This window comes from Taudactylus pleione, unplaced genomic scaffold, assembly GCF_031769625.1.
Source record: "Taudactylus pleione unplaced genomic scaffold, aTauple2 ptg000310l, whole genome shotgun sequence".
Classification (NCBI taxonomy): Eukaryota; Metazoa; Chordata; class Amphibia; order Anura; family Myobatrachidae; genus Taudactylus; species Taudactylus pleione.
In genome coordinates, this window is record NW_028284711.1 from 534,205 (window position 1) to 553,213 (window position 19,009).

General features: G+C 49.9%; 1 protein-coding gene across 2 annotated transcripts in view; it reads left to right on the top strand.

The window, feature by feature from the left end:
- Window positions 1-19,009, top strand: part of DNAJC6 (DnaJ heat shock protein family (Hsp40) member C6) — a 193,437-nt gene that overhangs the window by 113,495 nt on the left and 60,933 nt on the right. The window lies entirely within an intron of this gene.

Below are 19,009 nucleotides of genomic sequence, written 5' to 3' on the forward strand. Positions count from 1 at the left end.
TTCTTTCTGTTTTCCTCTGTCACCCATCGCTAGTGGCCAGACACACCTCTTCAGTTCTTTCTCTTTTCCTCTATCTTCCACCCTCACTATTGACAAGCCAAACTTCTTCCTTCACTTTCTCTTTTCATCTATTTTCCACCCTCACTAGTGGCTAGCCAAACTTCTTCCTTCTCTTTCTCTTTTCATCTATTTTCCACCCTCTCTAGTGGCCAGCCAAACTTCTTCCTTCTCTTTCTCTTTTCCTCTATCTTCCACCCTCACTAGTGGCCAGCCAAACTTCTTCCTTCTCTTTTCCTCTATCTTCCACCCTCACTAGTGGCCAGCCAAACTTCTTCCTTCTCTTTCTCTTTTCCCCTTTCTTACATTCCCAGTAGCAGATAGCCACACTTCTTCCTTCTCTTTCTCTGTTCCTCTATCTTCCACCCTTACTAGTGGCCAGCCACACTTCTTCCTTCTCTTTCTTTGTTCCTCTATCTTCCACCCTCACTAGTGGCCAGCCAAACTTCTTCCTTCTCTTTCTCTGTTCCTCTATCTTCCACCCTCACTAGTGGCCAGCCACACTTCTTCCTTCTCTTTCTCTGTTCCTCTATCTTCCACCCTCACTAGTTGCCAGCCACACTTCTTCCTTCTCTTTTCCTCTATCTTCCACCCACACTAGTGGCCAGCCAAACTTCTTCCTTCTCTTTTCCTCTATCTTCTACCCTCACTAGTGGCCAGCCAAACTTCTTCCTTCTCTTTTCCTCTATCTTCTACCCTCATTAGTGGCCAGCCAAACTTCTTCCTTCTCTTTTCCTCTATCTTCTACCCTCACTAGTGGCCAGCCAAACTTCTTCCTTCTCTTTCTCTGTTCCTCTTTCTTCCACCTTCGCCAGTGCCCAGCCACACTTCTTCCTTCTCTTTTCCTCTTTCTTCCACCTTCGCCAGTGCCCAGCCACACTTCTTCCTTCTCTTTTCCTCTATCTTCCACCCACACTAGTGGCCAGCCACACTTCTTCCTTCTCTTACTCTGTTCCTCTATCTTCCACCCTCACTAGTGGCCAGCCACACTTCTTCCTTCTCTTTCTCAAATCCTCTATCTTCCACCCTCACTAGTGGCCAGCCACACTTCCTTCTCTTTTCCTCTATCTTCTACCCTCACTAGTGGCCAGCCAAACTTCTTCCTTCTCTTTCTCTGTTCCTCTATCTTCTACCCTCACTAGTGGCCAGCCACACTTCTTCCTTCTCTTTCTCTGTTCCTCTATCTTATACCCTCACTAGTGGCCAGCCAAACTTCTTCCTTCTCTTTTCCTCTATCTTCTACCCTCACTAGTGGCCAGCCACACTTCTTCCTTCTCTTTCTCTGTTCCTCTATCTTCCACCCTCACTAGTGGCCAGCCACACTTCTTCCTTCTCTTTCTCAAATCCTGTATCTTCCACCCTCACTAGTGGCCAGCCACACTTCTTCCTTCTCTTTTCCTCTATCTTCTACCCTCACTAGTGGCCAGCCAAACTTCTTCCTTCTCTTTCTCTGTTCCTCTATCTTCTACCCTCACTAGTGGCCAGCCACACTTCTTCCTTCTCTTTCTCTGTTCCTCTATCTTCTACCCTCACTAGTGGCCAGCCAAACTTCTTCCTTCTCTTTTCCTCTATCTTCCACCCTCACTAGTAGCCAGCCACACTTCTTCCTTCTCTTTCTCTGTTCCTCTTTCTTCCACCTTCGCCAGTGGCCAGACACAGCAGTTATTTTCTTTCTATTTTGCCCTTTCTTCCACCCTCACCAGTGGCCAGTAACACTTCCTCTTTTCCTCTTTCTTTCATCCTCACTAGCGGACAGCCACACCGCGTCCTTTCTTTCTCTTTTCCTATGTCTGTCACCTTCTCCAGCAGACAGTCACACCGCTTTTATTTCTTTCTCTCTTACCCTGTCTTCCACCCTCGCTAGTGCCCAGCCACACCTTTTCTTTTACTTCTCTTTTGCTCTCTCTTCCACCCTTGCTAGTAGCCAGCCACAACAATTATTTCCTTTGTCATCATCAAAATTATAAAATGTGTCCCCCCCCCTCCTAAAAAGGAAATGACCAGTCAGCACCAGTGGTATATCCTGTTCAGGTTGCTGCTAAAGCAGGGGATAATGAACACAGAGACCCCTGACAGAAGAAGTGACCAGCAGCAGGCTGGTTACACTATAACATGAATGGGGTCCCTCCGTCATAATGTGATGCCAGCAACATCTTATGCAGCGTGTGCGGAATTCTGTTATACCCCCCCCCTTTCCATAGGGCAAACCGGAATAGTTTTATTTCATGAATGGGGTGATTAGAACGTTGTGGCAGATTCTGGTGGGACATGTAAATCCCTCCGGCTGAGGTGTTTCTCTGATCTGCAGGAAAAGACAAGCCACCCATATGTTCTCCCTGGCAAAGATGACACCCTTTTGTTTCTTGATAAGAGGAGCAGACCGGGATACGGAGAATACTAATTATAACGTGCATTGTGTGGAGGACAGGCATGCAGAGGTCACGTCGTCTATCACAAGAACAATTTCTAACCTTGCTTATGTTATTGTGTTCCTGCAAATTACTGTTTTCTACTTCAGGGTCCATAGGGGGTCCACAGGGTTGACCTTGGGGTATAGCTGGATCTGGATCCATGGGCACCACGCAGTTAAAGCTTTAGCTGCTCCCAGGATGCACTTGAGTCCGTCCTCCTCTATACCCCGCCCCCGGCCACAGCACCTCAGTTTGAGTTGGTGCCCGGCCGGAGTCGGGTCACCTGCGCAGGGGGGCTGCAGGAGCAGCCCCCAAAAGCTTTCTATTTTTATTTAAAAAAAAAAAAAGAGCCTGTTAGATTTTTATTTTAAAACAGAGGCTCTAGTGTGGCAGCGACGGGCTGTCTATGCAGACGCCCACGCTGCCGCTCTCCTTCCCCGCTGGCGCCGCGACGCCAGTACTGCACTGGGGATCTCGGCGGGAGGCCAGAGTCCGTACTAGCCGGACTCTGGGTCCCTCCCTGGAGTGCTGCCGGAGTCGCCGGGGACAAGGTAAGCCGCGAGTCGCCGATTAGCGGCGGCTCGCGGGTTTTGCCTGCAGATGCAGTCCTTTGCCCCCGGTCCTAGGGGACAGACCGGGGGCCGCTAGCGGTGGCGGCGGGCTCCCCCTCTGAGGAGGAATAACCCGTGGGACCACTAGACCACCAGGGATATATGGCAAGCGGGATGCCGGCAAGCCCTGGGGTTAATATGCTAGCCAGGGGAGGAAGCCTTCCCTGTCAGCGGCTCCTCCCCTCAGCTCAGCGCGCCTTTCAGCACGGAGTCTGGCGTCGCTGAGCTGCAGCTACTCGGCCACTCCTCCTCTGAGGTCTCCAGCAGCCATTTTCTCACAGTGGCAGCGCAGATCTTCAGGGAGCACGCGGACCGGTCCCCCTGTGTACCTCTCCCCTGATTAAGGACAGCGTACACAGCACTATAGCCCTCCCAGACACTGAATCTGGGCAGGTTGATTGTAGTGGAAAGGTGCAGTGAGTATATCTTCCTGCATGGTATGTGACTTTTGCTAGTGCTGCCTGTCTGTGCTTATTTTCTACTTACTGTCAGCTTATACCTATCCCTTTACTTCTCCTACAAGCCCTACAGGTGTGTGGGGGAGGGGCGTTTCTACTGACCTCACTTATATAGATCACGTATTTGTGAGGTCCGTCACATACAGTTGTGTGCTACTCAGTGCCATATTGTGGGCTGTTGTTCAGCACACCGGTGAGTGCGTTTTACTTCTACCCTGGTGCCAGATATATAATATATTCTGTCATGTCAGACGAGGAGGTTGAGCGCTCAGTGGCTCCGGTGTTGGCCTCCTGCGGACGCTGTACTGCAGGAGTAGATAGGGAGGATTTGTCACAGGATGGCCTGTGTAGTCGATGCCAGGTGGCTCCTGGCCCATCCAGACCTTCTCTGGCGCAGGAACCACCGTGGGCGATGTTTTCTCAAGTGCTGGTGTCTATTGCGGACCGTCTGTCGGTCCCGACTGCTCTCCCTACTAGGTCGTTGTCCCAGCCGACCATCCCCCATTCCCCGGGTGTCCCGCAGTTATTGCGGAGTCCTCCTGGCTCTCAGTCGGTGGGTCCCTATGCGGGGTTGCCTATGTATATACAGGCTTCCCCTGTGCCGCAGCAGCCTGTGGTACCTTTTCAGGCCCCTATGGTGACTCCTCCACCCTGGGTGGATGTGCTCTCCAACTCCGTGCAAAATTTGGCGGCCGCTTCCTCGGCTTTTCAGTCAATGTTGCAGACTGACATGCCTTCTAGGATTTCAAAACGCCCACTCATGACACGGGCTGCTCAGGTATCGGACTCAGAGGGTTCCTCAGATGATGGGGAGGTCCCTGATGACACTGACTCGGACGCCTCGGTCCAGGAAATGGATACCAAGTCGTCCATTAATGTGCGAGCACTAGTTAGGGCGGTGCGAGCTATTCTTCTTATAGAGGATGAGGCACCGGTTCCTAAGTCGAAGTTTCCTAGTTTCAAAAAAACTAAGGTGGCTTCTGCGGTGTTTCCCCTGTCGGATCAGTTGACGGATCATATGGCGGTAGCTTGGCAGGCGCCCAGTAAGAGATTCCTTCCTCAGAAGCGGTTGGCTTCTAATTACCCCTTCCCTGAGGCACATTGTAAAAAATGGGAAACTCCACCGGCGGTGGATTCCCATGTCACCCGTTTAACTCGGGGCGCCACCTTACCATTACCGTCGATATCCTCGCTGAAGGATCCCACGGACAGGAAAGTTGAGACTTGCTTAAAGTCTATTTACTCCCTCTCCGGGGCGGTGGCCCGACCGTCCATGGCCATCTCCTGGGTGGCCAAGGCCATTGAGGGGTGGGCCAATGCATTGGAAGATACCTTCCCGGACGACGCTCCGGATGTCCAGCGGGCGTTGTTGGGACAAATGAGGGACGCTGCTTCTTACATTGGAGAAGCTTCTTTAGATGCTAGTCTGCTGACCTCGCGGGTATCGGCTGCAGCGGTGTCTGCCCGCCGATCCTTATGGTTGCGGTCCTGGAGAGCGGACTCTGATTCAAAGAAAGGTCTGGAGGCCTTACCTTTCAATGGGGAATTACTATTTGGTCCGGACTTGGACAAAATAGTGGACACCCTGGCTAAATCCAAGTCGGCCTTCCTCCCTTCGGCGGCACTGCCTGCTAAGGTTCGGAGTTCGGCTTTTCGTTCCTTTCGGGTTCAGGGTAAGGCGAAAGGTCAGTCCTTCCCGAGACAGTCTGCGAGTAAGACGGCCTCTAAACCCAAGAAGCAAGCCTGGAGTGCTCGGCGCCCTTCTTCCAAGCAGGAAGATAAACCTGCGGCCTGATGGGACGGGCCTCCCTCTGGGGGACCTCAGAGTGGGAGGCCGACTTCTTCTATTTGCCCAGTGCTGGCACAATACCACTACGGATGCCTGGGTTCGAGAAGTGGTCTCCCAGGGGTACGCCCTGTCTTTTCGGCACAGACCACCCCACCAGTTTTTCTGCACAAGTCCTTCTCAGGACAAGACCAAGGCGTTACAGGTTCAGGAGGCTATAGAGTCCTTGCTGAAAGCAGGGGTCATTGTTCCCGTTCCTCTATCACAACGAGGGACGGGGTATTATTCGTCTCTGTTTCTGGTGCAGAAACCCAATGGTTCTCATCGCCCTATCCTCAACTTGAAGTCTCTGAACAAATTCCTCAGGGTTCCCAAGTTCAGGATGGAAACGTTACGTTCCATCATTCTGGCGATGGAACCGGGGGATAACATGGTGTCCCTGGACATCCAGGACGCCTACCTCCATGTTCCGATAGCATCTTCACACCAGCGGTATCTGAGGTTCGCTATCCTTCAACACCACTATCAGTTCCGGGCGCTACCCTTTGGTCTCTCCACGGCACCGAGGGTGTTCACGAAGATTATGGCGGTCATGGCCGCACATCTTCGGAACCAGAATGTACGGCTGCTGCCGTACCTGGACGACCTCCTGTTGCTGGCGAGCTCCCCGGAGGTACTGCTTCAACATCTCCACCTGACGATCGCTTGCCTGCAAGCACACGGGTGGTTGATAAATTGGAAAAAGTCCTCCCTGATTCCATCACAGCGGATGGTTCATTTGGGAGCCCTGCTGGATTCGCGTCAGCAAAGGATCTTCCTGACTCCGGAGAAGGTCGCCTCCCTACAGCTGCGGATACGCAGTTGCCTGAGCCGTTGCCGCCTGTCGGTCCATTCGGCTATGAGAGTTCTGGGGTCCATGGTGTCGACATTCGACATGGTGGAATTTGCCCAGTTCCATTCCCGGCCCCTGCAGGGGCTGATTCTATCAGAATGGAACGGGTTACCTCACCGGATCCGCTCTCAGGTGCTGGTGTTGTCTCCGGACGTTCGGCTATCTTTGGCTTGGTGGCTTCAGACAGCTCATCTGGTCGAGGGGCGCCCATTTTGGATCCCGGACTGGGTCCTGCTCACGACGGATGCCAGTCTCCGGGGTTGGGGGGCAGTGACCGGCTCTTTGTCGCTTCAGGGTCGTTGGTCAGCGGAAGAAGCACTTCTCCCCATCAACATCCTGGAACTGCGGGCAGTATACAGGGCCCTGCAGTCGTCCGGCCCCGCTCTTCATGGAAGGGCGGTACAGGTGCAGTCCGACAACGCCACCACGGTGGCGTATATCAATCACCAAGGCGGAACTCGCAGTCAGGCAGCGATGTCGGAGGTGTCTCGTATCCTGACTTGGGCGGAGGGTCACATTCCAGCGATCTCGGCGGTCTTCATCCCCGGAGTCCTCAATTGGGAGGCGGACTTCCTCAGCCGTCACGACGTGCATCCCGGGGAATGGTCGCTTCACCCAGAGGTGTTTCAGCTACTCGTGGACAGGTGGGGACTGCCGGAGCTGGACTTGATGGCCTACCGTCACAATCACAAGTTGCCCGTTTACGGGTCAAGGACAAGAGACGCAGGTGCAAGTCTGGTGGACGCGCTGTCGGTGAAATGGACGTTTCACCTGGCGTATCTGTTTCCTCCGATATCCCTGCTTCCTCGGGTTCTGCGGAAATTCAAGCAGGACGGCGGCATGCTCGTGCTGGTAGCTCCGGCGTGGCCCAGACGTCCTTGGTACTCCGATCTCAGGAGCCTCTCCATCGACGCTCCGTACCTTCTTCCTCAGCGTCGGGACCTGTTGTCTCAGGGGCCCTGCCTTTACCCGGATCTGGTTCGGCTGTCTTTGACGGCGTGGCTCTTGAGACAGCCGTCTTGAGGTCTCGGGGCTTCTCCAGTTCGGTTATTGGTACCATGCTCAGGGCACGCAAGCCTGCTTCAGCACGGATTTATCACAGAGTGTGGCACACTTACTTTCAGTGGTGTGAGTCCAGACATTATGATCCTCAGGTGTTCTGAGTTTCTAGGATCTTGGAATTTCTTCAGTCAGGATTGGATCTCGGCTTACGCCTTGCATCTCTGAAGGTTCATGTGTCCGCCTTGTCCGTGTGGTTTCAACGGCGGATTGCAATACTACCAGACGTTCACACCTTTTTCCAAGGTGTTCTCAGGATCCAGCCTCCCTTTGTGCCTCCTGTGGCTCCTTGGGACTTGGCGGTGGTGCTACGGGTCCTGCAGGGTCCTCCGTTTGAGCCTCTTGAGGCGGTGGAGCTCAAGTGGCTGACATTTAAGACGGTTTTTCTCCTGGCAATTGCTTCGGCCAGGAGGGTGTCTGAATTGGGGGCGCTTTCCTGTTGCCCTCCTTTCCTGATTTTTCACCAGGACAGAGCGGTGCTCCGCACTCGTCCTGAGTTTTTGCCCAAAGTGGTCTCGAAGTTCCATATTAATCAGGAACTTGTTGTGCCAGCTTTTCAGTCCCCTGATCTTTCAGCTGGTGAGACTTCCTTAGATGTGGTCCGGGCGCTTAGAATTTATGTAGACCGGACGGCTTCGGTTAGGAAGTCTGATTCCTTGTTTATCCTCTTTGGTTTTCACAAGAGGGGTTGGCCTGCCAACAAACAAACGTTAGCCCGTTGGCTTCGTTCCGTTATTTGTGAGGCTTATGCACAGGAGGGCTTACCTGTGCCAGCCTCTGTTAAGGCTCATTCCACTCGTTCTGTGGGTCCCTCTTGGGCTGCTAGACGTGGCGCTTCTGCTGTTCAGCTGTGTAAGGCGGCCACTTGGTCTTCAATTCAAACGTTTTTGAGGTTCTATGCGTTTGACACCTTTGCCTCTCAGGATGCATCCTTTGGGCGCCGGGTACTCCTTTCAGCACAGGAGCGTCCCCGCCCTTAGTTGTACTGCTTTGGGACATCCCCAAGGTCAACCCTGTGGACCCCCTATGGACCCTGAAGTAGAAAACAAGAGATATGGTAAGAACTTACCTTTGTTATCTCTGTTTCTACGAAGTCCATAGGGTCCACAGGGCGCCCGCCCTGACGCACCTGGCTTCAAATGGGCTGTGTGGCTGGTCACCGGTTTTCCGTCTCCCATTTCTATTTCTGTGAGTATGGTTTCTTGTGTGTTCCAGTCTTCCTTCTCTCTGTTTAGTCTCCTCCTCCGGCCTTGGCTGCTTACCAACTGAGGTGCTGTGGCCGGGGGCGGGGTATAGAGGAGGACGGACCCAAGTGCATCCTGGGAGCAGCTAAAGCTTTAACTGCGTGGTGCCCATGGATCCAGATCCAGCTATACCCCAAGGTCAACCCTGTGAACCCTATGGACTTCGTAGAAACAGAGATAACAAAGGTAAGTTCTTACCATATCTCTTGTTTTCTCACACATTACACTACTGGGAAGATTCATTCCTGATTTTCATCATATTTATGTGAGATCTACCTTAATGCACTAGTGCCGAGCTGGAGGCGCAGCCCATTAGACTGGAGGGTACCGTAGTGATGTCACAGGTGCTTTGGTAAACTTTCTGGAACCAAATGTGGATTTTAAAGCCAAATTGTGATAAAAGTAATGATAGCGCAGGATGGTGGGGGATCTTTGCTGTTGTACAGGATAAGGCGGGTATATGGTCAGTGAGGGGAAGAGGTTGGGTATATTAAAGGGGATTATTCATGTGACAGATATTTTAGCTGCAGAAAATTTCCTGAAATCAATGGTCACATCTTTGACAGTGACTTCATCGGCAGCGCAATCCTGACAAAATTGTTACGTAGAGCATTTTTACCGCGCAGGTTATATCTTTACAAATGCAGTTTTCAATGCATGTTTAAAGTTACAGTGCCCGCATGGTAAAAAAGTTGTAAATACCATTTTTACCGTGATCGGCTTAGTGCTGCCAGCATTCTGCTGCCGATGTATTGACTGTCGACAGAGTAACCATCGACCTCTTAACTTTGTCCCAATGAAACAGGCTGAGGCAAGTCAAATTCTCTGCGGTGATATTCTCAAAGGTGCAAATGACTGATCCATGGTCTAAGGCAGTGGTTCCCAAACTTTTTTGAATCGCGGCGCCCTAGTGCATCAGTATTGTTTTCACGGCACCCCTAAGCCAACAGTGTGTTATTGAGAAATTCAGAAAAAAAATGTAGTGAAGTAGTAAAGTGAAGTAAATTGTGCTTATCTGTCATCCTTAGGCTCAGTTATGTGGTGGGGGACAGGTTTGTGCTTCTGTTTGTCCACATATTTACATTACATTGACCATAAATAATTTGATTTGGTGCTGGACCACCAACCTGAGGCACCCCTGCAAGTGTCCTGGGGCACCCCAGGGTGCCGCAGCGCACAGTTTGGGAACCACTGGTCTAAGGGGTATAGTTACTAAAGTGAGTGTTTTTAGAAGTGGAGATGTTGCCCATAGCAACCAATCAGATTCTACTTAACATTCAACTGGCACCTTCTAGAAGATAATAGCTAGAATCTGATTGGTTGCTATGGGCAACATCTCCACTTCTAAAATCTCTCACTTTAGTAAATATACCCCTAATTGTCAGTGCTGCAATAATCATTGACATTAGATATACACTTGGCTGTACCTCACAGTAGCCCCAATTTGGGTAGGAAATTAGCAATTTGTGGGCATAATAAGGGGTAGCGTTTACAGGAAAGTGAGCAGAGGCGTGCCAAAAAAATGGGGGTTATTGGCTGGATGATGCTGGTGTTTATTTTGTCCTGATTACGCTTGTATAAAATGTTGGAAGGTATTATTTAGCCCATTTTGCTCATTAATGTGGGTGTAAGCCTTTGTATATGGAGACTGAAATGTAGGTAGCTGTACATATATAGACTCTGTGCAGGGTGTAAGAAATTCTGGTAAATCATTTCAGCGAGATCGCGCATTTTACACTGTGGTATCGTGCATTGCACAATGGGCATATCTAGCACCTATCAATCTCACCGTCTTCATCCCTCTTTCTATCTCCCCCTTACTAACAGAGCCCGCCCTTCCTCTCCCCCCCCTATTTTTCTCCCTCCACACCATACTTGCTTACACTCCCGATTTGGTCGGGAGCCTCCCGAAAATCGGGTGCTGCTCCCGACCTCCCGGGAAGGCAGGCAATCCTCCCAGCCCCCGGCGATGTGTCCGCACCCCACCGCGCTTGTAAGGAGAAACCCCGGTAGCAGGGGGGGCGGTGATGCGTTTTGCGCTGAATCGCGTCATCATGCCTCCGCCCCCGGCTGCACAATGCCATTAATCTCGGTTTTGTGAAGAGGGGGCGGAGCCATGATGACGTGATCGCGTTACCACGCCCCCATGCTCCGCCCCCAACGCCGCGTCAGCTGCCGGGTCCGCCCCTTTTGACCGCGTCACGTCCACAGCCATGCAAGCCCGACAGCTCCCTCCCGTAAGGAGGGAGCTAAATGTCGGCAAGCCTGCTCTAAACCTGGGTTCACACTGGAGCAACCGCCAATCGTTCCAACTCTACGGACAATTTCCCTTGAGCCCACAACTAACCGCATTGAGCACACACACACACTGCAATCTTGTGAATGACCGAACAATATACCGTATTGGTTCTTCGTATACGATTTATCGTTGCTCGTGTACACACAAGAACAATCATCTTTAAGATCACTTGCTGGGAGTGGAAGGATGTGACGTCTTCAGGGACCAAATCGGAATAACATATCGCCTGGTTGTCTGGTTGGCCGTACAAAGTAGGCGATGTGCATCATATCGCTAGCAAGGTCATCAGGATTGATGTGCAGCACATCAAACCTGACAACGCTGCATGTATCCGCGGGAGCACGCATATTGAGTGTACGCACTGAGTGATGTAAGATGTTATGAAATGGCAAATCGTCCGGACATTGCTCCAGTGTGTACCCAGCTTGACCCCTATCTTCCTTGCCACCTTATCGCCTTACCTCCCTTCACCACTACCATCCCTGTCTCTCCCTTCCCCACTGTCTCTTTATAACTCAACTACTATTTCCCACTTGTGTGTCTCTCTCTTACACTGGGGAGAAGAATATGTAATGACATCTGTGTGCTGTAGAGTGGCGGCCATTTTCTTGTAGCACACCTCTTCCTGGTAAATAAGCCTCTGCTCTCCAGTACACAGATGTAGTCCTTCATAAGTGCACTTTCCAGTGTTTTCTTCATGGTGGCTCTGCTGCCGTGTCTCATGCCCGGCTTCAGGGAGATTGCCAGACTCTTGTAGGAGTCCAAGAGGTTACCCCCTTTTCTGCTAACATCAATTTGAATTATCGCAATGGAAATTAAGGAGATTCCTTGTTTGTAAGCTGCGACCCTGGGAGTTTTTGCTCTTTGTAAATAACTTTTATTGACAGAGGCTCAAAGAACGCTGCGCAGTTTATGAAGGAAATGTTTATGAAGTGAAATGTTGTTGCCGATGTATAGAGTAGATTGACCAAGGACTTCTCGCTTATAGGGCTCAATTCAGACCCGCTCGCTAGGATGCGTTCGCAGACAGCCTGCCGATGTTTGCAGTCTGCGCATGCGTACACATCACTGTGGACGTGCGCAAACTAGTCCATGCGATCTGGAAGCGTTCGCTCGCTGCGCATAGCCACCTCGCTAGAATGACTGACAGGACGAGCCGTTTGTGGGTGGTGACAGGAGATGGTCGATGGAAACGGGGGAGTGGTGGTGCGAACGCAGGCGTGCCTGATCGTCTAAAGGCCGTTTCAGAAGCGTGCATTATTAAGACGCAGCATCACAGTACACGTCACATGGTTGAATTACACACTGAAGCACTCGCAGTGCTTACGGTAGGGTATGGTCAGCCACAAGTGCTGCGAACGCTTCCGATGGTACTCGATGTTACCGATTGTTGCATACACATCCTGGAGATGACGTGTATAAATGGGCTTCTTAAGACAGGCTGCTGGGCGTCTACATACACACCGCGAACGCATGAGCGCATCTGAATCGGGCCCATAGTTCTAAATAATCCTGAGGATGAGCCGATAGGATCTAATGAGTACCCTAATAAATGGTAAATTGCTGGGGCGCAGGGTGGGGTCTATGCTGGCAGTTGGAGAGACGTATCATATGCTTAGTAACTATGGAGTGTCTGCGCGGTGTATTGCTTAGTAGGTTTCTGTTCAATTATTGCTTGCAATGTGCCTATTATCCTGCCATGGGGGTAATTCCCCTACAATTTGAATCTGCCAATATCTGGTTACTGTATCTGTGTGTGAATTAGGATAAATCCATATGGAAGTTCAGTGTTGCACCATGGTGACTGCCTGGGAAGCATATTCTAAAAGCTGTAGCGTTCAGAGAGCCATAAACTAGCTCAGATGTAAATTGCACTATACAAATAAAGCTGCCTGGTAGTTGTGGGCTTCCTTATAAAGCAGTCAGAACTGTCCCTGCATTTGCACCCACTTGTATCACAGCAACACAATATACAGTCAGGTGCATAAATATTGGGACATTGACAGAATTTTCATATTTTGGCCTCTATTCACCATCACAATGGCTTTGAAATGAAACAAACAAGATGTGCTTTACCTGCAGACTTTCAGATTTAATTTGAGGGTAATTACATCCAAATCAGGTGAACGGTGTAGGAATTACAACGGTTTCTATATGTGCCTCCCACTTTTTAAGGGGCCAAAAGTAATGGGACAAACTAAACAATCCTAAATCTAACTTTCATTTTTTAATACTTTGTTGCAAATCTTTTGCAGGCAATTACAGCCTGAAGTCTGGAACGCATAGACATCACCAGACGCTGGGTTTCATCCCTGGTGATGCTCTGCCAGGCCTCTACTGCAAATGTCTTCAGTTCCTGCTTGTTCTTGGGGCATTTTCCCTTCAGTTTTGTCTTCATCAAGTGAAATGCATGCTCAATCAGATTCAGGTCAGGGGATTGACTTGGCCATTGCATAACATTACACTTTTTAGCCTTAAAAAACTCATTGGTTGCTTTTGCAGTATGCTTCGGGTCATTGTCCGTTTGCACTTGTGAAGTCCCGTCCATTGAGTTCTGAAGCATTTGACTGAATATGAGCATATAATATTGCCCGAAACATTTCAGAATTCATTCTGCTGCTTTTGTCAGCAGTCACATCATCAATAAATACAAGGGAACCAGTTCCATTGGCAGCCATACATGCCCACACCATGACACTACCACCACCATGCTTCACTGATGAGGTGGTATGTTTTGGATCATGAGCAGTTCCTTTACTTCTCTTCTCTTCCCATCACTCTGGTACAAGTTGATCTTTGTTTCATCTGTCCATAGGATGTTGTTCCAGAACTGTAATGGCTTTTTTAGATGTTGCTTGGCAAACTCTAATCTGGTCTTCCTGTTTTTGAGGCTCACCAATGGTTTATATCTTGTGGTGAACCCTCTATATTCACTCTTGTGAAGTCTTCTCTTGATTGTTGACTTTGACACATATACACCTACCTCCTAGAGATTGTTCTTGATTTGGCCAACTGTTGTTAAGGGGTTTTTCTTCACCATGGAAATAATTCTTCTGTCATCCACCACAGTTGTTTTCCGTGGTCTTCCGGGTCTTTTGGTGTTGCTGAGCTCTCCGACGCGTTCTTTCTTTTTAAGAATGTTCCAAACAGTTGATTTGGCCACACCTAATGTTTTTGCTATCTCTCTGATGGGTTGTTTAGATTTTTCAGCCTAATGGTGGCTTGCTTCACTGATAGTGACAGCTCTTTGGATCTCATATTGAGAGTCGACAGCAACTGATTCCAAATGCAAATGTCACACCTAGAATCAACTCCAGACCTTTTACCTGCTTAATTGATAATGAAATAACGAGGGAATAGCCCACACCTGTCCATGAAATAGCTTTTGAGTTGATAGTCCCATTACTTTTGGCCCCTTAAAAAGTGGGAGGCACATATAGAAACCGTTGTAATTCTTACACCGTTCACCCGATTTGGATGTAATTACCCTCAAATTAAATATGAAAGTCTGCAGGTAAAGCACATCTTGTTTGTTTCATTTCAAAGCCATTGTGGTGGTGAATAGAGGCCAAAATATGAAAATTCTGTCAATGTCCCAATATTTATGCACCTGACTGTATGTATAATAGGAGGAAGGAGTCTGTATACAATATGCATCTGCTAGAGGTGGAAATTCACTGCAGTATGGTAATAGTATATGACTGGCAATGGGGAATTTGTCTGTGAAATGTGGGAGGTAATTGAGTAGTGAGGGGTGCCATTGCTACCGGGTCTAGAGGCTTAGGGGGTCAGTTCTTCTGCATCCAAGTCATATAGTTGTCTACCAAGTTGTCAAACAATATTAACTAGAGCACTACAGTGTGGTATAATGTGAACTGTAGGCACTGTGTGGCATAATGTGAGCTGGAGGCACTGCGTGGCGTACTGTGAGCTGGAGGCACTGTGTGGTGTACTGTGAGCTGGAGGCACTGTGTGGTATACTGTGAACTGGAGGCACTGTGTGGTATACTGTGAGCTGGAGGCACTGTGTGGTATACTGTGAACTGGAGGCACTGTGTGGTATACTGTGAACTGGGGCACTTCTATGGGTGCATAAAATAAACTAGGGAACTACCATTGGGCATAATGTGAACTAGGGCAATACTGTGTGGCATAATATGTACTGGGGGCACTGTGTGGCATAATGTGAGCTGGAGGCACTGTGTGGTATACTGTGAACTGGAGGTACTGTGAACTGGAGGCACTGTGTGGTATACTGTGAGCTGGAGGCACTGTGTGGTATACTGTGAGCTGGAGGCACTGTGTGGTATATTGTGAGCTGGATGCACTGTGTGGTATACTGTGAACTGGAGGCACTGTGGCATTCTGTGAACTGGAGGCACTGTGTGGTATACTGTGAGCTGGAGGCACTGTGTGGTATACTGTAAACTGGAGGCACTCTGTGGCATAATATGAATTGTGGCCATGTATGGCATAGTGATAACTAGGGCACTACTATGGGGCATAAAATGAACAGCTGCTGCAGGGAGGGGTGTCTCTCTAAAAGCATTGAGGCGGGGGCCCCTTCAAAATATTGCTCTGGGGCCCACAAAGTTCTGGCTACAGCCTTGATGTTGACCATTTCCTATGAGAACAGTGGTCATCACCAGTGCAGAAGAATAGATCGTTGGACCTGATTCAGAGATGCATGGACACCCGATGTTCACGTACATCTCCGATGGTTAGACATTTGGGCATGTGCAGAAGCCGCACTGAACATGTGCAGATCTCATTCTGCGCCATCGCTCGCAGTGCCCTGGATGCCGCAGCCTGAATGACAGGCTACAGGTGTTTCACGGCGGAGCAGGGACCCGTTTCCCAAAATAGAGATGCATCGCCTCCATTTTGTGGGAGTGCTGAGGACAGTGACCGCGTCTTCTGTCGCAGATTTACTCTCCTTAGCAGCGGAGATGAGGCAGCCAGTCTGAGTAGGCTTAGGCTCACTCAGATGGCCGATGCTGCGTCCGATGGTCCTGATATAGATCCGATGCTGTGTCTTCGGACGCAGCCCTCGGATCTGCGATGCTGGCAGGAGATGTGTTTTTACTGTAGACACCTCCTACAGCATTACCATAATTTCACACAGCCGCTGCGAGCAGAGGAGCTGATTCCACAGAGGCGGAATCGCAGAGCCGCACACAAGCCACTTTGCAATTCCGTCCTTTCTAAAAATGCAAATGTTGGATGGCGCTGGCCATCTGAGTAAGCCTCAGTATACGCAGGCTGGCCGACGTGCGAGGCCAGGAGTCTGCGTCTATGGACGCGCAGATACACGATAATCGGGGATCTGCGATCAGCAATGCACGCTGGATCTGGGCCAAAGACACAGCGGCTGTTGCAAAGGGCCCATCCCAGGCCCATTGTTAGATATAATGTGCTTTGTTACAGTGTCTCCTACATACAGTATACTCTCTTAAGCTGGGTACACACTATACGATCCGTTGTACGATATATATCGTTCCGTCGCGTATCGGATTGCTATAACCTATGGATTGTGCAGTGTGCATGCCTGATTCGCTCGCAGATGGGGCGATGCAATGAATGACGCCACGCTGCTACGTGCAGCATGTAACGATATATCATACAGCGTATCGTGCAGTGTGTGCGGTGCACACAATTTATCAATACATCGCGTCGTTTCATTGCTGACTACACACATCGTATAGTGTGTTCCCAACTTTACTCTCCTGGAATTTCTCATGGGAGGGTAGGTCACAGGGGAAGGTGCTTGAAAACAGGGAGTGGAGATCCGAACGCAGGCGTGCCAAACGGTCAAAACGGGCGTTTTAAGGGTGTGCATAATTAACAAAGCAGCGTCATCGACCACGTCACTTGGTTGTCTCTTAGCCTGAACTGTTCGCATGATTGCGGTAGGAAAATCCAACCACAAGCACTGCGAGCAGTTCAGATGCCTTTCGATGTACTCGATTAATCAAATAAATAGCGGAGATGACGTAGGATGCGAGCGGCCAGGGGGCGTCTTTACAAAATAGCGAGCGCATGTTTCGTTCGCTCGCTCAGACATAGAGGCGTCAACAGACCGCAAAGAGTGAGCGCTCAATTTAAATAGCCGGCCCCTTTTCCTGACCGAGCGAGCGCAAATAGCATGCGGCTCTGAATCAGGCCCACGGGCCCTAAATAAACCTCCTCCCACTATTTTGCATAAACAAAACAAAACTTTTTTGCACCTATGTATCGGGCGTATGAGCAGGGATTAGACACCACTTTACTTTGTGTGAAACTCCCCTTAGGGAAGAGGTAACGCAGGAGAATAAACTTGGCGAGGAGGAAAACAATTGAGATTACGCCGTATGTCATGTTGTGCATAGATACTGGGGCTGGTTCTGAGAGGGGAGAAAAGCAGGAATAGAGCAAGTGATTTGCCCCTGGAACAAACCATGCTGCAATGCAAGGGGGGCTAATACATTTATTATTTTTTGCATGCAGGGTAAATACTGGCTGCTTCTGCATGTAGCCCACAATTCTCATTATCTGTTTCTGTTCTGTACTCCAACAAATGCACAGTACCACTTCCTCTCATTGCATGCTGAATTATTCACTCACTGTTTGTTTTCGCACCCTGTATCCGGACATACGTAGATAGAGTATGATATTCACGTATCTCTCCTATGTGCTCTATGTACTGTGGGCCTGATTCAGACCCGCTCGCTAGGCTGCGTTCGCACATAGCCTGCCGATGTTTGCAATCTGCGCACGCGTATAAGACGCAGTGCGTGTGCACAAACCAGTCCATGCGCTCGCGAAGCGCTCGCACCCTGTACACAGACGCAACCGCTAGAATGAGTGACAGGACGAGCCGTTTGTGGGTGGTGACAGGGGGTGGTCGATGGTAATGTAGGTGTGGTGGTGTGAACGCAGGCGTGTCTGTGCGTCTGAACGCCGTTTCAGAGGCGTGTATAATTAAGACGCAGCGTCAGCATACACGTCACATGGCTGAATTACACACAGCAGCTCTCGCAGTGCTTGCGGTAGGGTATGGTCAGCCACAAGTGCTGTGTATGGGACCGATGTTACTCGATGTTACCGATTGTTGTGTGCACTTCCTGGAGATGACGTATGTTACTAAGGGAAAGTGGGCGTCTTGTGTCAGGCTGGTGGGCGTCTAAATACATACCGCGATCGCATGGCAAGACATAGTGGGCGTGCTAATGTCTTGCTAGCGATCGCCGGATTTGCATACTTTGGCAGTTGACGGCTGCGTGCGAACGCATCCTAGCGAACTGGTCTGAGGGCCTGATTCAGAGCTGAACGCTCTGAATCAGGGCCCTCCTACCTTTTTTAGGAGCGTCCTCATGGACGCTCGCATAGCTGTGGGTTACCACCCACAGCTATAGCGAGCGTCCATGATAATGGTCGCGATGGTCTTGACCATCGCGACCATTGGGCTTGCGACGGAGACCCTGCGGTAGGGTCTCGCTGCCGCAAGCCCTGGAGTGATTTTGGCTCTATCAGAGCCAAAATCACTGCCACTGACATCACTAGTGATGTCAGTGGGGCCGGCTTGAGACGATAGGCGTTCCCATGGGAACGCCTCCGTCTGGCAGGCACGCCCCCGGCTCGCCCACCATAGGGGGCGTGCTGTCAATCAACATCGACAGCACGCCCCCTTTGGTGCGAGACCCGTAGCGATGGAGAGCCCGTCGCTCGCTGGGTCACGCGCATTCGCACGACGGAGCTCCCTCCGTCATGCGCATGCGCAGTGGGTGAACATCGACCCGCTTGCGAGCGTACTGCCGCTCACGAGCGGGTCTGAATGACCCCCTGAATCAGGCCCTGTGTTCCTCACTATCTGCTTTGTATTGTATGTACATATGTGTGGACATTACAAAGTAATATTCCTCTTATTCTATGTGTTGGGTGTATAATTTGTCAGCTGCAACTTTTTATTGTTACAGCTGTTATAATGTAGAATCGGCTCTTATGCTGTATGAATTAAGATTTATCATTATGTTTAAATAACTGTAATGGAGGGAAGGGAAATTGTTTTGGCATTTATTAAAATTGGATTTGAGATTTGTGAGGCTCTTGGCATCTTTTTGGCTTGCTTCATTGTATTTTGACTTCCTTTTTAAGCAATAATATTATTTTATTAGCATTTAGACCTGTTGAAAATGATGGAATAATCATTATGA